Source organism: Tamandua tetradactyla, chromosome 18, assembly GCF_023851605.1.
Source record: "Tamandua tetradactyla isolate mTamTet1 chromosome 18, mTamTet1.pri, whole genome shotgun sequence".
NCBI lineage: Eukaryota > Metazoa > Chordata > Mammalia > Pilosa > Myrmecophagidae > Tamandua > Tamandua tetradactyla.
In genome coordinates, this window is record NC_135344.1 from 73,709,551 (window position 1) to 73,727,820 (window position 18,270).

The window sequence follows — 18,270 nt, forward strand, 5'->3', positions numbered from 1 at the left end:
CTCATCCCTTTCCCTCATCACCATATCCAGCATTTCTAACAACAATCAGCCAAATTCATTACACCTCTTAATTCCACAAAACTCTGTAAAGGTGTCAAAAACATCATCACCCACGGCCCTGCCTCATGTAAGCATACAATTAACAGAATTTAATGGTATTTTGAGTATCTCTTTTGCCAACTCACCCCATGGACTGTCAGTGCCATCTTGATTATTGGAAACAGCCATTAGTGTCTGAGTTTAGTCAGAGTAGAAAGCCAGTTGTAAAAACCCATTTTTAAGATTCTGTTTCTCAAGAATCACTCCTGGTACCAAGCTGTGGGTGTCTGGGTTCTCTAGAGAAACAGAACTAATGGGGGTGATCTGTAAAGATGAGATTTATACAGGTGTCTCATGCAACCATGGGAATGGAAGAGTCTAAAATCCACAGGGCAGGCTGTGAAGCTGCCAAAGCGGGAGGCTCACTGGCTAAAGAAACTTTTTTTCAGCCTTCAACTGATTGGATTATCTCATTATGGGAGATATGCCTTAGTTGATTACAGATGTAATCAGCCCTGGATGCCATCAACTGACTGATGGCTTAATACACCGCCTTCCAGTTAATCAGCCAGCCACGAAATCTCCTTGCAGCAATGGTCAGCCAGAGCTTGCCTGACCAGACAACTGGGCATCATCACTTGGCCAAGCTGACACCAGAATCTAACCATCATGATCTGTAATCACAATGTAATTGTTTTTCAGTTTACTGTTTTGGAACTCTAATGAGTGTAATCTCATGAATTTAATTCCTTCTGTAGCTCAGTTTAGCTCCTGCTTTTCTCTGCTCTCCGGCAGGTATTGTGTGTGTGTGTGTGCCTGGTTTTGTGCACACCTGTCTGGAAAGTATCTTATTTAACATACACCAGTGTTCATGCATTCGACACCTCACCTCACCACACTTGAAAACTCGGAGGACTTCTAGTCTTGGCTAGTATCATCCTCGTTGAATGCCTGAACTCTACCTGGTAAAAAGGCCAACCAGTCTGCATCAGGTGAGAGCTGGGGGGTTCTGGTTAGAGCAGGGCCCCGATGAGCTTGATCAAGGGTGAGGGCCAGTGTGAACTGTACACCTTCTCTGTGCCTGCCAGTTTCCTCACATCGTGTCATTAAGTCCTTCCAAAGAATCCATAGCCTCCCCTGTCACAGGTGAAAAGGCAGGTTTAACAGGTTTGGGCAGAACAGTGGGTCCTCAAAGATGTTCATGCCCTAATACCTGGAACCTGTGCATATGTTAGGGTACATAGCAAGGGGGAAGTAAGGCTGCAGGTGGAATGAAGTTTAGTAAACAGCAGCCCTTAAAAAGAGGAGATGATCTTGGATTATTTAAGTGGAATCAATGTCACCACAGGAATGCTTCAAAGTAGAAGAGGCAGAAGGAGAGACGGCACTGTAGGAAGGACTTGGCACCACCTTGCTGGTTTTGAAGATGAAGGAAGGTGGTGCCGTGAGTCAAGGCGGCTTGGTGGCCTCTAGAAGCTGGGAAAGACCTGGAAACGGATTCTCCCCTTGAGTCTCCAGAAGGAACCCAGCCCTGCCGATGTCTTGATTTTAGCCCGGGAAACACATTTCAGAATTTTGGTCTCCAGACTTGTGATACTAAATTCATGTTCTTTTCAGCCACCAAGTTTGGGGTTATTTATAACAGCCCTAGAAAGTTAGTCCACCAGGGTTATATACTGGAGGTTACTCATGTAGTCTAAACCACCAAATCCTAGCTCAGGTTGCTGAGGAATTGTAGTCTCTTTGTCCCCTGGATAGAGAGAAGTCTCACCACCCTCTATCTGCTAGGTAGAGAATGAGGGAAATTCACTTTTCCCTCTGCTTGCTTTGAAACTTAGTCTTGCTACATTAATTAATAAGAATCCCTTTAGGCAATGCTGTGTTTTTGTTTTGAATAATTGCTCAGTCGACTCTTTTTATTTCGTCCCTGTTCCCCTGCTCTGATATGGTGGACAGAGTATATGTGTGTCAGGAGCTGGGCTGGCAGTGGGGCAAGGGGTCCCTGCTCCCTGTGGGTCTCTGAGGCCTCCTGAGATCAGTCACATGCCTGTCCCTCCATCCTTCTTCCCAAGTCCGACCCCCCATTCTCCCCTCCATCCACTCCTTCTCAGCTTTTGGTCCATCGTAAGATGGTCTGGGGGTAGAATCGATTTGAGCTCTCCAACTTTATCTCTTTGAAGGCTAAAGAAAATGCCAATAACCTTCCCAGTATCTAAATTTGAGTTTTCAGGCCTGTTTTCCTGCCCTCTGCTGCCCCAGGGCACTAAGTTTGAGGCTCACAGTGGACCATGCTTTAAAGGGAGCTATTAAAATGCAAGACTTCAGTATTTGCTGAACCTCTAGCAGAGACTGAACTGGAATCAGAGTCTGGTCGCTGTCCTCACAACCCTCACTCATCATGCCCCAGAGCACTCAGGTGGGCTGCAGCGGGACAGAGGCTGGCATGTCTTGGTGGCTAGGAAATCCCTCAGAAGGTGAGAGTCTGGGGGGAGGACCGCAGGTTTCCCTCTGGTAACTAAAGGGGCATCTTCCCCTTGGCCTGGCACGGTCTACTCGGAAAAAAGGAATTACTCACCATCTCCAGACATGGCTCATTCTGCCAAAAGCTGTTTGCACTAGAAAGGAGAACAAACACTGGCCTTGGGGTGCCCCTGGGAATGTCTGCATTTCCTTAGGCTGGATGTGGGGAGGGAGGGGCAAGGCGGGGCTCTTAGTTTCATTAAATAGTTTTTTCTAAGGTTGAATAAATACCTTACCTCTACCTACCTCGGTGGAAAGGAATACAGCCCCAGGACATTTTCAATGTTAACTTTTGGGGGAATGGTTTTATGTTTACCCCTTAACGTACCATTTCTAATGTCTTTTTCTTCTAAACAAACATATTCTTTTAATTGACCAAAAAGAGTAAAACAATCTTTGTGGTGTCCTAACCATATTCCATAAATTCAGAATGGAAGCATCTGTGAAAAACAAACCATCCAACCAAAACACACTGTATAGACTCTTAGAGAATAAGATGTAATTTCTAAGAAGACTTTTACTGCTTAGAATAAAGTTATTTTGGAAATCCAAGCAGGGATCACAATGAATTTTTACATATGAAGTTAAAATAATGAACTTCACATGGCTTGGATGGCTGGATGTGCAGACACTTCTCCTTGCCTAACTGATGTCTGTATTTCCTTTCTTCTTTATTAACAGAACCCCTCTTTTGTTTGAGGGCAGTATTGTGCCCAAATAAAATATTTTATTTCATGACCTCCTTTGTTGCTGGGGGAGGGGCAAGTGATACTGCTCTGAATAAGCAGAAGCAAGCAGAAGACTCCTGGAAATATCTGGGAAAGTTTATGTTCCTATTTTAGCTTCCACTCTTTCCCCCTTGTGTTAGCTTTCCTTTTTCCAGCTTGGAAAGAGAGTTTGATTGGGCTCAGCTCTGTACCCATCTAGAGAACACGAAGTCAAGACTTAAGAGAAGCATAGACCTGTCGGTCCTGGCACCTTGAGTGCTGAACCAGCGCCAGCTGGCTTACTACTGGGTTTCATGTGGCATGAGAAACAAACATAGCAACCTTATTTGTTTAAGTGACTTGTGGTCAAATTTTCTGCACTCCTAATTTTTACATTTCACCAGTACAAATATCATTCAATTCTCTTATTTCATTTATTAAAACACTTCAAACAAAGCAAAATAAAACAACAAAAACACACTTCAACTGCCACAGGCCTATATGTGCAGGAGTCTAGCCCCTCCCTCATGAAGCCTGCTACTTTTCCCAGTTCTCACAATGGACCAAAAGTATTCATCCTGTCTCCAAATCCAGGCAGAGAGAGAATTGGAAAACCTGTTTGCCCCTGGCAGAGTCTTTTGCTTACCATGTGATTTTGTTGCTGTCGTTGAAAACTGGTCCTGAGCAGTCTGATGTTTCCTAACCTGCCTTTGATACAGGCATTTCTTTTTGTTAAATCTGAGAATGTCTTATTTTACATGCATTCTAGAAGGAAATTTTTTGCTGGATATGCAGTTCTAGGTTGGCGGTCATTTTCCTTTATCCCCTTACAAATGTCATTCCATTGTCTTTGGCCTTCATTGTTTCTGTAAGAAATCAGCCATCAGTTTATTTTTTTGCTCTTTTGAAAGAAAGTGTCTATTTTCCTCAGGCTTATTTAAGTGTTCTGCTTGTTTTTGGTTTTCAGCAGTTTTACTATGATGCAGTGAAAAGGTGTGGGGTTTTGATTTGTTTGTTTATTATTCTGTCTGGGGTTTGTAAGACTTGGTGAATTGATGTCTTTCATCAGTTTTGGGAAACTCTCCAACATTATCACTTCTAAGTTAGCTTATATCCAAATTCTTTCTTCTCTCTTAATAAGGCTTCCATTATCCATGTGTTAGACCTTCTCATTGTACCTCCTGTGTATCTTACCCTCTCTTTTATATTTAGTCCTGTGCCTTTCTGTGCTTTATTGCTGGATTTTTTGGGTGATTTTCCTCTCACTCTACTGTTTCTCTCTTCAGCTATGACTCATCTCTAGTTAAAACTATTTACTGAGGGTGGACCATGGTGGCTCAGCAGGTAAGAGTGCTTGCCTGCCATGCCCAAGGACCCGGGTTCAATTCCCAGTGCCTGCCCATGTTTAAAAAAAAAAAAACAAAAAAAACTTATTTACTGAGTTCTTAATTTTGCTTACTGTATTTTTCAGTTCTAGAATTTCAAGTTTAGAATCTTCCTTTTCTAAAAACAGCTTTCAGTTTTCTGACAAAATTCTCAAGCTTATCTTGTACCTCCTTCAACGTATTGAGGATACTTATTAAAATTCTGTGCCATATACCTCTATATCTGCAACACAAATGGTCGCTTTCCATTCTGTTGTTTTCTTGGTTTTTGCTCATGTTTTTTTAGTTGTCTGGTGTGCTTGGTTATTTTTATTTTAATCCTAGACTTTGCATGTGAAAAACGGTATCCTAATTTGGACTAAGGTGATTTTATCTTCCTACAAAGAGGATTTAAGTTGATGTAACCTTAACACTTTCTGCACAACTAAAATCAGTTTTAAAAAATAATGTTGCTTGGGTTTCACCCCCAAAGATTCTGATTCTATTGGTCTGGAGTTGGGCCTGGACTTGGGCATTTTGTGGAAGCTCCCCAAGCTCCCCAAGTGATTCTAATCTGTACCGGGATGGACACCTGCCCTAACAAAAAATATGACAAAAAATTTTATGAAAAGGGAAAAAAACAACTCAATTGCTTAATCTCATTTATGAATATGGTTTCAAAAATAAAATATTAATAAATAGTATGTGATCATCATCAAAGAATAAAGCACTCTAAGTAGGCCATATTCCACAACATACAAATGGCTCCCTTTCAGAAAGCTTTTTATGAACACAATTTGTTACAGTGCATTTCTTAAGGATAAAATGTAGAACACATCAATAGATGCTGACATTTAAACAACCACATAGTAACTGTTTGGTAGATATTAATAGTTACCATGACCTGGTTTCTCTCTCCTCCCAGATGCACAGAGGCCATACTTCCCAGTCTCCCCGCAGCCATCCAGGTAGAGTCCTGGGAGTGGTTTTGGTGAATGGACTGTGGAGGTATGTGTCGCTTCTGTGCCAAAGCATGGAAGAGTGGATGTGAGAACTCCATGTGCCTCTCTCTACCATGGCGGCTCAGGAGGCTGCAGGTTGGCATGGCAGAGTGACAGGTCTGGAGCAGCCAACACTACGTCACTTTATGGAGGACAGCAAGCCTGGAGGGTTGTCCAGACCCTCAGCTGGCTTTGGGGGAGTCAGAAATAAATGTTTGTTGTGTTAAACTGTGAGGATTTTGGAGTCGTTTGTCACTGCAGCATAACTTCTCTGGACCAGGGGTTGATGGAAAACTTTTTCTGTAAAGGACCAGATAGTAGATATTTTAGATCTTACAGGTCTTACAGCCTCTGTCACAATAATTTGACACTGCCATTGTGGCAAAAATTAGCCATAGGAAATATGTGAGTGAAGAAGCAAGGCAGGATTCCATCAAAATTTAATTTACAAAAACGGATGGTGGGATCGGTCCTTGGACCATAGTTTGCTGACCTCTGCTCATGAATGCTGTATTTGCCTACTTATATCTAATTACAAATATAATTCTTAAATAATAAAATCCTAAAACCATTTCAACTAAGGAAAAGAGCAAACAGGGCTGTCCATATTGCCATTTAATAAAAACACTACTTTGGAAGTTCTAGTTAATGCAAAAATGCAAGAAATTGGAATAATTGGTGTAAATTTTGGAAAAGGAGAAAACTATATCTTTTTGCTGATAATTCCTAAGACTCAAATGTCAAAATGTTAGAGACTGATAGTTTGTCAAAAACTTTTTTCGTGGATAAAGCAAGTTGAGTTCTGCTCATGCGATAAAATTCAATTCAATAAGCATTTGTTGAAAAATTAATATTTTACAATTTCCACTTCTGTCATGTCAGTCCCTTTATGAAAAACTTCCATTGGTTCCCTATTTCCTATGATATCAAATCTCACTTCCTTTCTCTGCCTTCTAAGGCTTCCCATAAGTAAGCAACACACTATTTGAAAGATTTTTTTTCCTGAGTGGAAATTTTCTGTGTCAGTCAGACGTTATCTCCCTTTCTTAGCTGTGCTTATTCTCATGTCTGTTTCTTTACACAATTGTTCTTCCATTCTGGGGAATAGCACAATGGCTGAGGACAAAGTGCTGGAGTAGTGAGGTTTGGGTCCAAATCTAGCACTTTTTGTATAAGCATGGGTGAGATTCCTGACCTCTTTAAATCTCGGTTTTCTCATCTGTAAAAAGGGAACTTGTTGGGGTATTAGAAGGATTTAACATGGTATTTGTAAAGCATTGAATGCAGAGCCTGACAGTGGGCTAACACTCAGAAATCTTCCAATGCTGCAACTTTATAAGAAATTTTCTAGGGAAGGGAATTACAGGGTATGAATATTCTCAACCTCAGTAGGCATTGCTAAATTTCTTTACCAAGGACCATGTCCATTCATAATACTTCCAGCAGTATAAGCAGTATAAGTCAGCTCTTGTTTCCTTGTGTTCTTGACAGTATTCGGTGTTGTCAGAGCTGGTTCACCACATAAGTATAAATGGAGACCAAATACCACGTGTCGAAATATATGCAAGTTATTAATGAAGATAATAAGCTTCTAAAAACGATAATTTGACACTGCCATTTTGTCAAATTGTGTCGCTTCTGTGCCAAAGCATGGAAGAGTGGATGTGAGAACTCCATGTGCCTCTCTCCACCATGGCAGCTGAGGAGGCTGCAGGTTGGCATGGCAGAGTAACAGGTCTGGAACAGCCAACACTGCGTCACTTTATGGAGAACAGCAAGCCTGGAGGCCCTCTTCCTTTGATGGCTGTATCTTCATTCTGACCTGGAAAGCCACCGTTGAGTTTAGAATTCTCTGATTCCTTGGAATTCATGCCTGAAGGTGTCTGCCTGGAGAGCGGGCCCAAGTTCTTAGCCTCATCCTGTCCACTTCCTCCCACTCCAGCCTAACATGTTGGAGGCCACCCCAGGGGCTGACCCCAGCCCCAACCATACCCTAGGTGACTAAGTGCCCTGTCCTCAGGGAGAGAGCCTCCAGGGAGAGGTGTGTGGAGGTCCTAGCCTCAGAATCAAGGCCATTTGGGTAGGGTGTGTCAGGGCTCTGGGTACCCATGCTTGGTGAGCACATTCCTTTGGCCCCATCAACTCCTTTCTTGTGGGAAGAAGCGGCAGCAGGAGGAGGGTTGAAGCAGCTCCTTCTGATGCCTGGCCCATGGCAGGTTTCTCTTATCTGGGTCTAAGAGCACTCCTACTGGGCCAGACTCAAGGATTTTGTCCATCTGAGGGGTGTGAAACCGTTATCTCATTGTTTTCACTTGAACATCCCTGGCTATTGGTGAGGCTGAAAACTTTTTCACATGTTGATGGAATTTCTGTTGAGTTACTGACTTATTCCGTTTTGATGGTTTGACCAGTTCTTTAAGCGGTTTGAGTATACGCTAATGCTTTGTCTCAATAAATGTTGCTGATTCCTTTCCCACCCCCCGTTAGCCCTTATCACTTAATGAATATGACATTTTGAGGTAGTCAAGTTTATCAATTTTTTTCTTTGTGAGTTTTGTTCAAGAAATCCTCCCATGATACCGAGGTCATAAAAATATTATTCTCTATGTTTTTCTAAACATTTTGTTTTTCACACTTAAGTCTTTAATCTCCCTGGAATTTAATCTAAATGCTTTATATGGATTTTCACATTTATTTCTTACTAGAACCTGTGAATTCGATGTTACTATTTCCTAGTTTTCAAATGAGGATTTGGAGACTCAGTGTGCTTAAGTGACTAGCCCTAAGTCACACAGCTGGTAAGGGGCAGAACCACAACTAGAGTTCGAGTTCCTACATCCTAGAACATACGTAGGATTTTTAAAGTAATGGAGATTTATAGGAAGAACAACCATTAGAGTGATGGGAATTTTGATTATCCAGATAGGTCACATGGACAAACAGAGCTATACACATGAACCTCCTGGGGACCAGAAAATAGCTTGGGAACTGCATGGTTGTTATATTTTCTCTACACCTATGCAGTACTTATTACATACCAATAACTGCACTAAGGATATTATAAATATTAACCTCATTTAATTTTTATAACAACCCTATGTGGTAAGTACTATTATTAGTATCCATTTTACAGATGGGAAAATGGAAGCACATTTAAGTTACTTGCCCAAGGTCATGCAGCCTGTTGGTGGCAGAACTAGGATTTGAGCCTAGGCTGACTAGTTCCAAATAGTCAGTTCTACATCATTGCTCCGTTGGAGAAGCACTGTTCTAGGGACCCAATCATGGGTGATCACACACTTCCCCACCCAACCAGACCTTCTATCCCATACTTCAGGGCTTTGTCTTTGGCTCACTCTTCTTATTCCTGCTACTACTGCTCAACTGTCCTTTTTCTAGTGTCTTGAGGGCAAGATCTGATGGGTTCAGTAGGCCTCATTCCATTAAATTGTCTCTGTTGGCCAGAGCTCTTGAGCCAGGCCCCATCCCAGCCTCTGGATAGTTGATCAGTCAACTTCTTTTGGGTGGTGTTCCCCAGACATTGTGATCTAATTGGTCTTGGCGGAATGGGCACAGGTGGACATGGCAGCTCTTAGAATTGTGGACGTGGGCCCAGCAGGCCTTTGGGGGGGCGGATAATAGAGTTGTCTTTAGTTCCCAGGTGTGGGCAATGCATGGGGCTTAGCATCAGCTCTTGAAGCAGGAGTAAATCCTTCCAAGGGGACCTGGGCCTTGTCTTGATGTGGTCCAGGAATTTCATCACTGCTCTGTAACAAGCACGAAGATCACACTGACGTGCTGGAACACTCTTCTATCTTAGCATGCATAGCAAATCTGTAAAATGTGGCAGATTTCCTTCAGGAGGTCAGAGTAGCAGGCTTGATGCCATCCCCACATGCTCCCTGCCCTTTGGGTCGTTGTCCTGGGGCCCTAATGAAAAAGGCCTCTCCCTTTGTGGGTCATTGAACAATCTCTGCCAGTGTGGTATGAATGTTTAGGCTCCACCTTTGCCAATTTCTCCAGAATGTGTCTATACCTGCTGCTTCAGGTAGTGATTCTCCTTGATTGGTTAAAAGAGCTTGTGTGGTTTGAATGCCTCCGTCACGGAACTGGAGGTCAGCAGAGTTGGATGTTGATTATGTCCTGAAATGAAGTATCCTCTACAGTGGTTATTAGGTGTCTTTAGGACTATACTTTGAGCAGAAGCTGGGTTGGAATCAGTATTCTTTTTTTTTTTTTTTTTTTTTTCACATGGGCAGGCATCGGGAAGTGAACCCGGGTCCTCGGACATGGCAGGCAAGCACTCTTACCTGCTGAGCCACCGTGGCCCGCCCTGGAATCAGTATTCTACTGGGTTTAAAGACTGCTCTTCTCAACACTTCATAAATTCATTTCCTATTGAGTCAGACTACACTTTTCAAACTCTTACAATAGTTGCATAACTTAGTTTATGAATGAAGGCAAAAATAAGTAGGTGCTACCAAAAACCATCAATGAAGCTCCTTTCCGTTTGATATTTGAATAGCTTAATGAGTGCTTTATCAATCAGAAATGCTTGGCCACAAGTGACCAAAAAAAAATGGGTTAACAATTGCTTAAAAAATAAGAGTTTATTTATTTGTTTTAAGACATAACAAGAAGTCTTAAGATAGACACTGCTGACTATTGGTTAGTGACTTGATGTCAGAGCCAACATTTCTGGGATTCTCTTGGACTTTCCTTACGGAGCTGAGATGACCCTGCCACTCCATCCACCAAATCCATGGGAAAAAGCAGGAAAGGTGGGGGGATGTAAGGTCTAGAGCAACAGACTTCTATGTGGGTTTTATTAGGTTGGTCTCTGTTGCATGTTGACTCTTAGTGTCCATCTGCAAAGGAGGCCAGGAAACAAAGCTTTTGTCTACAGGAAGAGGCGGTTGGGACTTATGTGTTGAGTAACATCCACTTCACCTGTATACATGCATCTATATTATCTTGTTAATCTTCACTACAACCTTGAGAGATGAGTTTTATTTATAATGAGAAAATTGACTCAGCAAGTTTGCAACAAATGATTGAAAGGGCCGCCTGCATGTGCTATTTCCTCTGTTATTTTTCCCTTTAGGTGTTTGTGCACACACAAACACTGCTTCTCTGTCTGTTACACCCTGTCTCCAGTCAATAGAGAGAAAAAGTTGTTACTGAGGTAGGGTTGGGTAATATCAACCACCCCCGGTGCGGTGGTTCAGAGCTGTATGTACCTGGTAAAACATGTTCTTAAACTTAATCCATTCCTGTGGGTGTGAACCCATTGTAAGCAGGACCTTATGATGAGGTTACTTCAGTTAAGGTGTGGCCCAGGATGGGTCTTAATCCTATTACTGGAGTCCTTTATAAGCAAAATGAAACTCAGATAGATAGAAGGCTGCGGGAAACAAGAAGCTGAAATTCAATGGAAACTGGAAGAGAAAGAGAGGCCAGGAGAGGCAGCCGTGTGCATTGCCAGATGACATGGGAGCCCAGGACCAAGGATCTCCAGTAGACAGCCCCAGAATGCAGTCTTTGGGAAGAAAGTATCACGTTGGTGACACCTTGATTTGGACTTTCTCTTAGTCTCAAAAACATGAACTAATGCATTCCCATTGTTTAAGGCAACCATTGCATGGTATTTGCTTGAGCAGCCAAGGAAAATTAAAACACCTGGCTTGTTAGTCACCAATTGAAGCAGATGATGTCACTTTACTTTTGCCACATTACAAATCATTCCAAAGCACAGAGGACTAAAGCCTTAAGCATGGATCATTGCTGAACATCGTTGAGTCAGCCGGGGCCTCCTCTGGTCTTGACTGGGTTCACACACATGTCCATGGTCAGCCATGAAGCAGGAAGACAACTCTGCTGATCTTGATCAGATTCCCACATTTGATCAGATTCCCACATTTGGGGACTGGTTGGCTGGAAGCTGGTCTGGGTCTTGTGAACCCTGGGCTCTAAGCCGACAAGTTTCATCTCTGCTCCATCTTTATCAGTGAAGCAAGTCACAAGACCAGTCCAGATTCAAGAGGTGGGAAAGAAACTCTACCTCTTGAAGGGAAGAACTGTGTAGCGACAGTTGCAAAGGGTGCGGGTGGAGGAGGGTGGAGAGTTGGCTCATTTTGGAACCAATCTGTGCACATGGACTGTCACTTTTGAAGGAGCCATTGCTAAACGTTGGCTGGAACTACTGGTGTGCAGTGGCTTATGCCAATATTGTCCTCATATTAGCCACGATATGAAGGTAAAACATATTTTACATTTTACAATGACCTCATTGTTGAGGTCTTTGAGAGAAAGAGGGTAGAGGTTGTAAGGATGCTCGTGTACATCAAGGAGCAGGGGATAGAACATAGATCATTTCTTGGATTCTGGCATGTAAAGGGCATGCAAAGAAATCTTTTCAATTAATTAGTTAAGTTAGAGAGTGAGGAAATTGAGAGTTCAAGCTGCCCTCCACCACAGTTTACAAATGCAAAAGAGCTGAGATAGCCTGAGCTTTATCTCCTCTCAAACAGTCTAAGTGCCTGAAAGAAGCAAAAATAAGAAACCATTTTCTTTTCACTCTACTGTGGGTATGGAAGGTGGGATCACATTGGGCTTTTGTGTCTGCCCTTAGACTTGGGAGACTTTGGACACCATCCTTACAGGCAAATAAGATGGTGAAGCTGAGAGCATGGAAATTCATCCTCCTGTTATTAAGTCTGCAATGGATACCCTGAATGCATACCCAGATGCTTTTAGGAAAAAACAGCTAGGTTGTTCAGTACAAAGGGAGCATCTGTTGAATGCTTATGAAACTTTTGGGGTCCTATATCACCAGCCTTCTTGCTGTAATTATTAAATGTCACCAGTCATGCTTCACTTTTTCTGGTGGTCTCACTTAATTGAAATCCATCAATCACTTCAATCAGTTCTTCAGGATGTATTGAGCTCTGGTTGTGTGCTCAGCACTACATTTATATGACCTGTTCTCCACCTTCAAAGAACTAAAAGTCTAATTGGAGAGAGCCATGAGATGGATATCACTACTCATGGGTAGTGATAGCAGAAATCAAGCTGTGTGGGGCTGGATGCCAGGCCAGCAGGAACTGGAAAGGGGGAGCCGCTTTGTATGGCTTCATGGAAGTGCTAAGGTTGAGCCGGACCTCAAGAGACTGGTGGGGTTTGGAGAAGTGGAAGTAGGAGGGAGGGCATTCGAGGGGTGGGGAATCATGGGGGAAGATGCAAGAAGGTGGGCAGGAGCCTGGGATGGGTGGGGGACAGTGAGGGTCCCAGGTTGATCAGGGATGCTTGGTGAATGAAAGATCAACTCTCGTCAAGTAGAAGATTCCATGGATCCCACTGCTGCTGGGGTAGTGGGGAAGGGGGAGGAAATGGAGATGATGTATGGAGCCTCCCAGGACTTCACTGCACGGCAAGTGCTTGGGATGTGGGGGAAGGACCACACTCCTCACCCCTGGTCCAGCCTTCTGTGGGATCTGACTGCAGAGGGATCTGTGGGTAAAAAGTCTGGATGATGTGGGTCAAGGTCAGTAACCTCCCTGCCTTGGCTTCCTCGGTTATGAAATGGCCATCAGGACAGGTTGTTGGAGCATATGTCCTTAGCATGTTGTCCGATACAAGTGTACATATATATATACACATATATATGATCATTAAATATCATATGCAATATAGTATATATACATTTATATTTATAATGGCCTTCAAACCCATGAGCTTGTCTCTGGTTCCTTTTTCTTAGGAAACCTCTATTTGGAAAAAAAAAACCATGGGTGATGATGTATCTTCAGGTAAATAAGAGAAAATAGATTTGATTCAAATAGTGTGTTACACTTTTGAATGCATGTACATTTCCCTTACTAATCTTAACTTGCTAATATCTTATTTCATAGATGAGGCCATTGTGGCACATAGAACTATGTGAGTTTTCCATCATTCAACACCAGGGGAAGAGTAGGACTAGACTTCTCCACCCATCTTACTTGAACACTGGCGCTTCTGTGACAAGGGGCCTCTTAAAGACACAGTGGAGGGGCGGGCCGCGGTGGCTCAGCGGGCAAAGTGCTTGCCTGCTATGCCGGAGGACCTCGGTTCGATTCCCGGCCCCAGCCCATGTAACAAAAACGGAGAAACAGAATACAATAAAAACAAGAAAATGTTTCCCTTTCTTCCTTCCTTCCTTCCTTCTATCCTTCCTTCCTTCTCTCTGTCTAAAAAAAAAAAAAAAAAAAAAAGACACAGTGGAATCTCTTCTTCATGGTCTCAGGAAATAGGACCACATATTTTCAGTGTCGCTTCTTTGACAAAAGTCACATCATGTGTTTGTTCTTAAGGTAATTCCAAGCTGCATCTCTACCGGCCTTAAAGCAGATGGTGGGATTTTGTGAGCTATCTCCCATCCCAGGACCTGCTGACAAGTTCAGCAGCAGGGCTTAGAAGAGCTGGGCAGTATGTCTACCAGCCTGCCCCTTTTGCTCTGCTTAGCGATTCTGGCAGAAATGACTGGTTCTGGTTACACATTCACAGCATTCTAAGAATGAAATGGAATGATGTGGAAAACAAGAGGGGCTCTCTGTGAAAATCCAGTACAATTACAGGGTGGATAGAGAATACCCTTCTACCCACACAGAGCAGCTACCACTCTTTTCCAATCTGTACTTTTTTGTACAAAAAGGGCTCCGATGTGGGAATGTTTTCTTTGTTCGATCTAGACTTGTCTAAATGACTGACAACATCATGCCTTTGGACTAGTGAGTTGCATTCAAGCCCACTTTGGTCGTAGTCATTATTTCTACCACTTTTTACATACCGAATAGTTTATTAAGATCAGGGAAGAAAAATCAACCCAAATTTCATCTCCAATTCATCTTATTTACAAAGAAATGTGCCAGCCGTTGGTCTCTGAACCGGCAGGGCGAAGGAGCCCAGACAGATAAATCGGTGGGTGTCACTTGGGCTTTTTTACTGAGCAAACAAAGCCCTGGAGTGCAAACATAGGCCTTTTGTTCCAGCCTACACGGTTCCAATCCAGTGTTGCTTCCCTAGGGGACTGCCTAAATGGCTTCTAAGTGTGCTGGATGAACGTGGGGCAGCACCGACATTTATTTCAGGCATGAAAGACAAATGTGCTCAATTCCCTCACCACCTACGGCACCGCGGGGGCGGGACTTGGCCCCCCTCCCAGGGCCAATCTGCTTTCCACTCTTCACACCCCAGCTCCTCTATAGAGGGGCCCCATGACACGGAGGGGAAACTTGGGTGGCCTCCATCCCCCAGCGACCCCTCGCTTTGATGTGTGCGGTTTCTGAGCCGACTCTGCCAAGAGACGTGACACATCCTTCCTCCACTCCACACGCAAAAATACGCCTTTTTTTCTTCATGTAAGTTATTGCAAACAGACAGAGGCAAAAGCTTCCTCCCAAGTTTGAAGAAATTCCCTCTTATGAACTCTTGTCCTTTTAGTGAGCAGGAAGTAAATCCATGCAGAACAGCTTTGCGATTGCATGGGCAGATATCCGAAGAGGAGAATATGAACTTCTTCTTATAATGTCAGATTTCACGCTGGGTGGAAGCGCTTTAATCCTTCTGCCAACGCTTTCTTTATTTCTGCCCTCAATCCTGGCTGCTTGTTTCATCTGCTTATGGTCTTATTTGCATGTTTTTGCCCTAACCCCAAGTCTGTGTAATAGTATAAAATTAAATCATCTGTGGGTCTCTCGCACTTGCCCCTAAGTCCAACACTCAGGGTTTGATGCCCTGGAAATGCAGAGCAGATTTCTAAACCAGTGGTCAGAGAATGGACACCACTGAGTACTTTACCTCTCTCTCTCTCTTTTTGATACTTTGTGTTTTTTAGAGAAGTTTAATTTTGGATAAAAATTGTGTAAAAAAAGTGCAGGGAGTACCCATATATCTATATCCACACCCCACATATGCACTTTCCCCTATTATCGTCATCTTGCATTAGAGTTGTCATTTGTTACAATTTATGAATCAATATTAACATATTATTCCATAGTTTTCATTACGGTTCCCTCTTTGGGTTGCATAGTTCTATGGATTTTGACAAAAGAGTCATATCACACATCTACCATTACAGTATCATGCAGTTTCGCTGCCCTAAGATTGCCCTGCACGCCACCTATCCCTCCCTTCCCCAAGCCCTCGGCAACGACTGACCTTTTTACTGTCTCTGTAGTTTTGCCTTTTCCAGAATGTCAAATAGTAGGACTCATATACTATGTCTGTAGCCTCTTCAGACTGACTTCTTTCAATTAGCAATATGCATTTCAGGTACCACTGTGTCTTTTTGTGGTTTGATAGCTCCGTTTGTTTTATTGCTGGATAAAACTCCTTTGTATGCATGTACCACAGTTAATTTATCCCTTCACCTATTGGAGGACATCTTGGTTGCTTCCTGCTATAAACATTCATATGTAGGTTTTTTATGTGGACATAAGTTTTCAGCTCATTTGGGTAAACACCAAGGAGAGTGATTACTGGGTCTAATGGTAAGACCTTTCCAAGAAGTTGCCAAACTGTCTTCCGGAGTGGCTGAACTATTTCATATTCTCACCAGCAATGAATGAGAATTCCTGTTTCTGCACATCTGGACCAGCATTTGGTGTTGTTAGTATTTTGGGTTTATGGTGGTATCTCATTGTTCGTGGGTATTTTTTTTATTACTAGTTCAATCCCTTCACTTGTTATGGCTTTATTCAGATTATTTCTTCTTGAGTCAATTTTGGTAGTTTATGTCTTCCTATGAATTTACCCTTTTCAACAAGATTATCTAATTTGTTGGTGTACAATTGTTCAGATTATCCAATCTGTACAATTTGTGCAATGTGTTGGTGTACAATTATTATAGCATTCATTTGCAATCTTTTTTCTTTTATCTTTATCTTTAATCTCTTTCTTAAGGTAAAATATCAATCAAAATATTGTAGTTGAAGACCGTGAGCGGACAAGTTAAGGAAACTCAACTCAGTGTCAGCCCTTGCACTTCCCAGTTCTGGAAACAGAGTGCAGTCTCGGTTTCTCTTCCCTTCTCAACCTCCACACTCTGCCGATTGCTTCTGTGAATCCCCATGGCTTGAAATATCATCCATGCTCCCTGATGATGAGTCAGGTGTAAGTGCCCAGCCTCCTTGTTTCCCTTCAGCTCCAGACATGCACATCCACTGCTAATGGCTGAGAGCCTTGGTGCTTATAGATGCCTCAAACTCATCATGACCACAAGGGAGCTCTCTACCTCCCATCTGTCATCCATTCCTCCCCTTTCATTCCCTACCTTAAGCGAGTGGCACCATTGTCCCCCCAGTGGCCCAACACGGAAACCTGGGGGTCATCCTTGACTTCCGCATCCAACCAACCACAACTTCCTGTGAATCCTGTCTCTTAAATGCAGCTCGAATCTCTCCTTGTCTTCCCGTGCCCGCAGGAACCCGCCCCCCCGCCACGTTACTGCACCTGTAGCCAGAGCTACCTTTTAATCCCTGCCCTGATTAAAACTTTCAGTGGCTCCATTGCATGTAGGATATAGGTTACATATGTTCACATATGTGGGTTTTCATGTCCTGGCCCCCATCTCTGCTCCTGCCTCCGTGTGACCCAAACAGGACAAGTCCCTTCAGTGTGTGATGTCTCTTTGCCTCTGGGTTGTCATGCTTCTGTCTTCTGTTCAGAGCTGCCCCTCTTCCCTAGGTAAACTCCTACTCATCCTTCATATCTCTCTTTAACATCACTCCCTCATGAAGGCCCCCGGACCATGCCTCCCTCCCCCATCTTGTCTTTCTACCCCCTAGACCCTTACTGTCCAATATGGTAGCTACTAGCTGTTTAAATCTAAATGAATTGAAATCAAATCAAATCAAATTAAAAGCTTATTTCCTCAGTCATACTAGCCACATTCCATTCGCTTATTAGCCACAGGCAGCTACTGGCTACTGGGTTGGGCAGCACAGAGAGGGGACATGTCCATCCTTTCTGAAAGTTCAATTAATAGCACTGCTCCAGACAAGAAATTCTAGGAGATCAAAGAGTGTTCTGACTTGCTCACCATGATTTTCCCAGAAGGTAGTAGCTCAGTGTCCAGTACTCAGTACCTACTGGTTGAATAAATGAATGAATGATTTATTTAGAGGCTGGGATCTGAGTACAAGATAGAAAGTATGCACACTATATTATTTTCTCAGTAGGTGACTCTGGGCATTTTATTCCTGTTGTTCCATCTGCCTGGAACGCCCTTCCCTTATTTTTCTATCTTGTGGTACTATTCTCAGTCTTCAAGTTCCCACTCACTGGGTGTGGAGGCTTCCTTCTCCTCTCCTACGCCGAACAAATCACTGCACCTCCCACCCACCTTTTTCATTTACTACTGCCAGTTTGTTATAAAACATCTTATTTTTAGAATGACAATGGCATATACAGCCATCTGCTCAGTTAGATTGTGGCTTTGTTGAGGGAAGGACTCTATTTTGAATATTTTTGTATATTTAAAATTAATCACAGGGTCTACAATGTCTTAGGTGCTAAATAAATGTTGTGGAATTATCATTATTAAGAGTTCTAGCAAGATATCAGTACTAACAGCTGCTGAGTTACTGTCGGCGAGAGTCT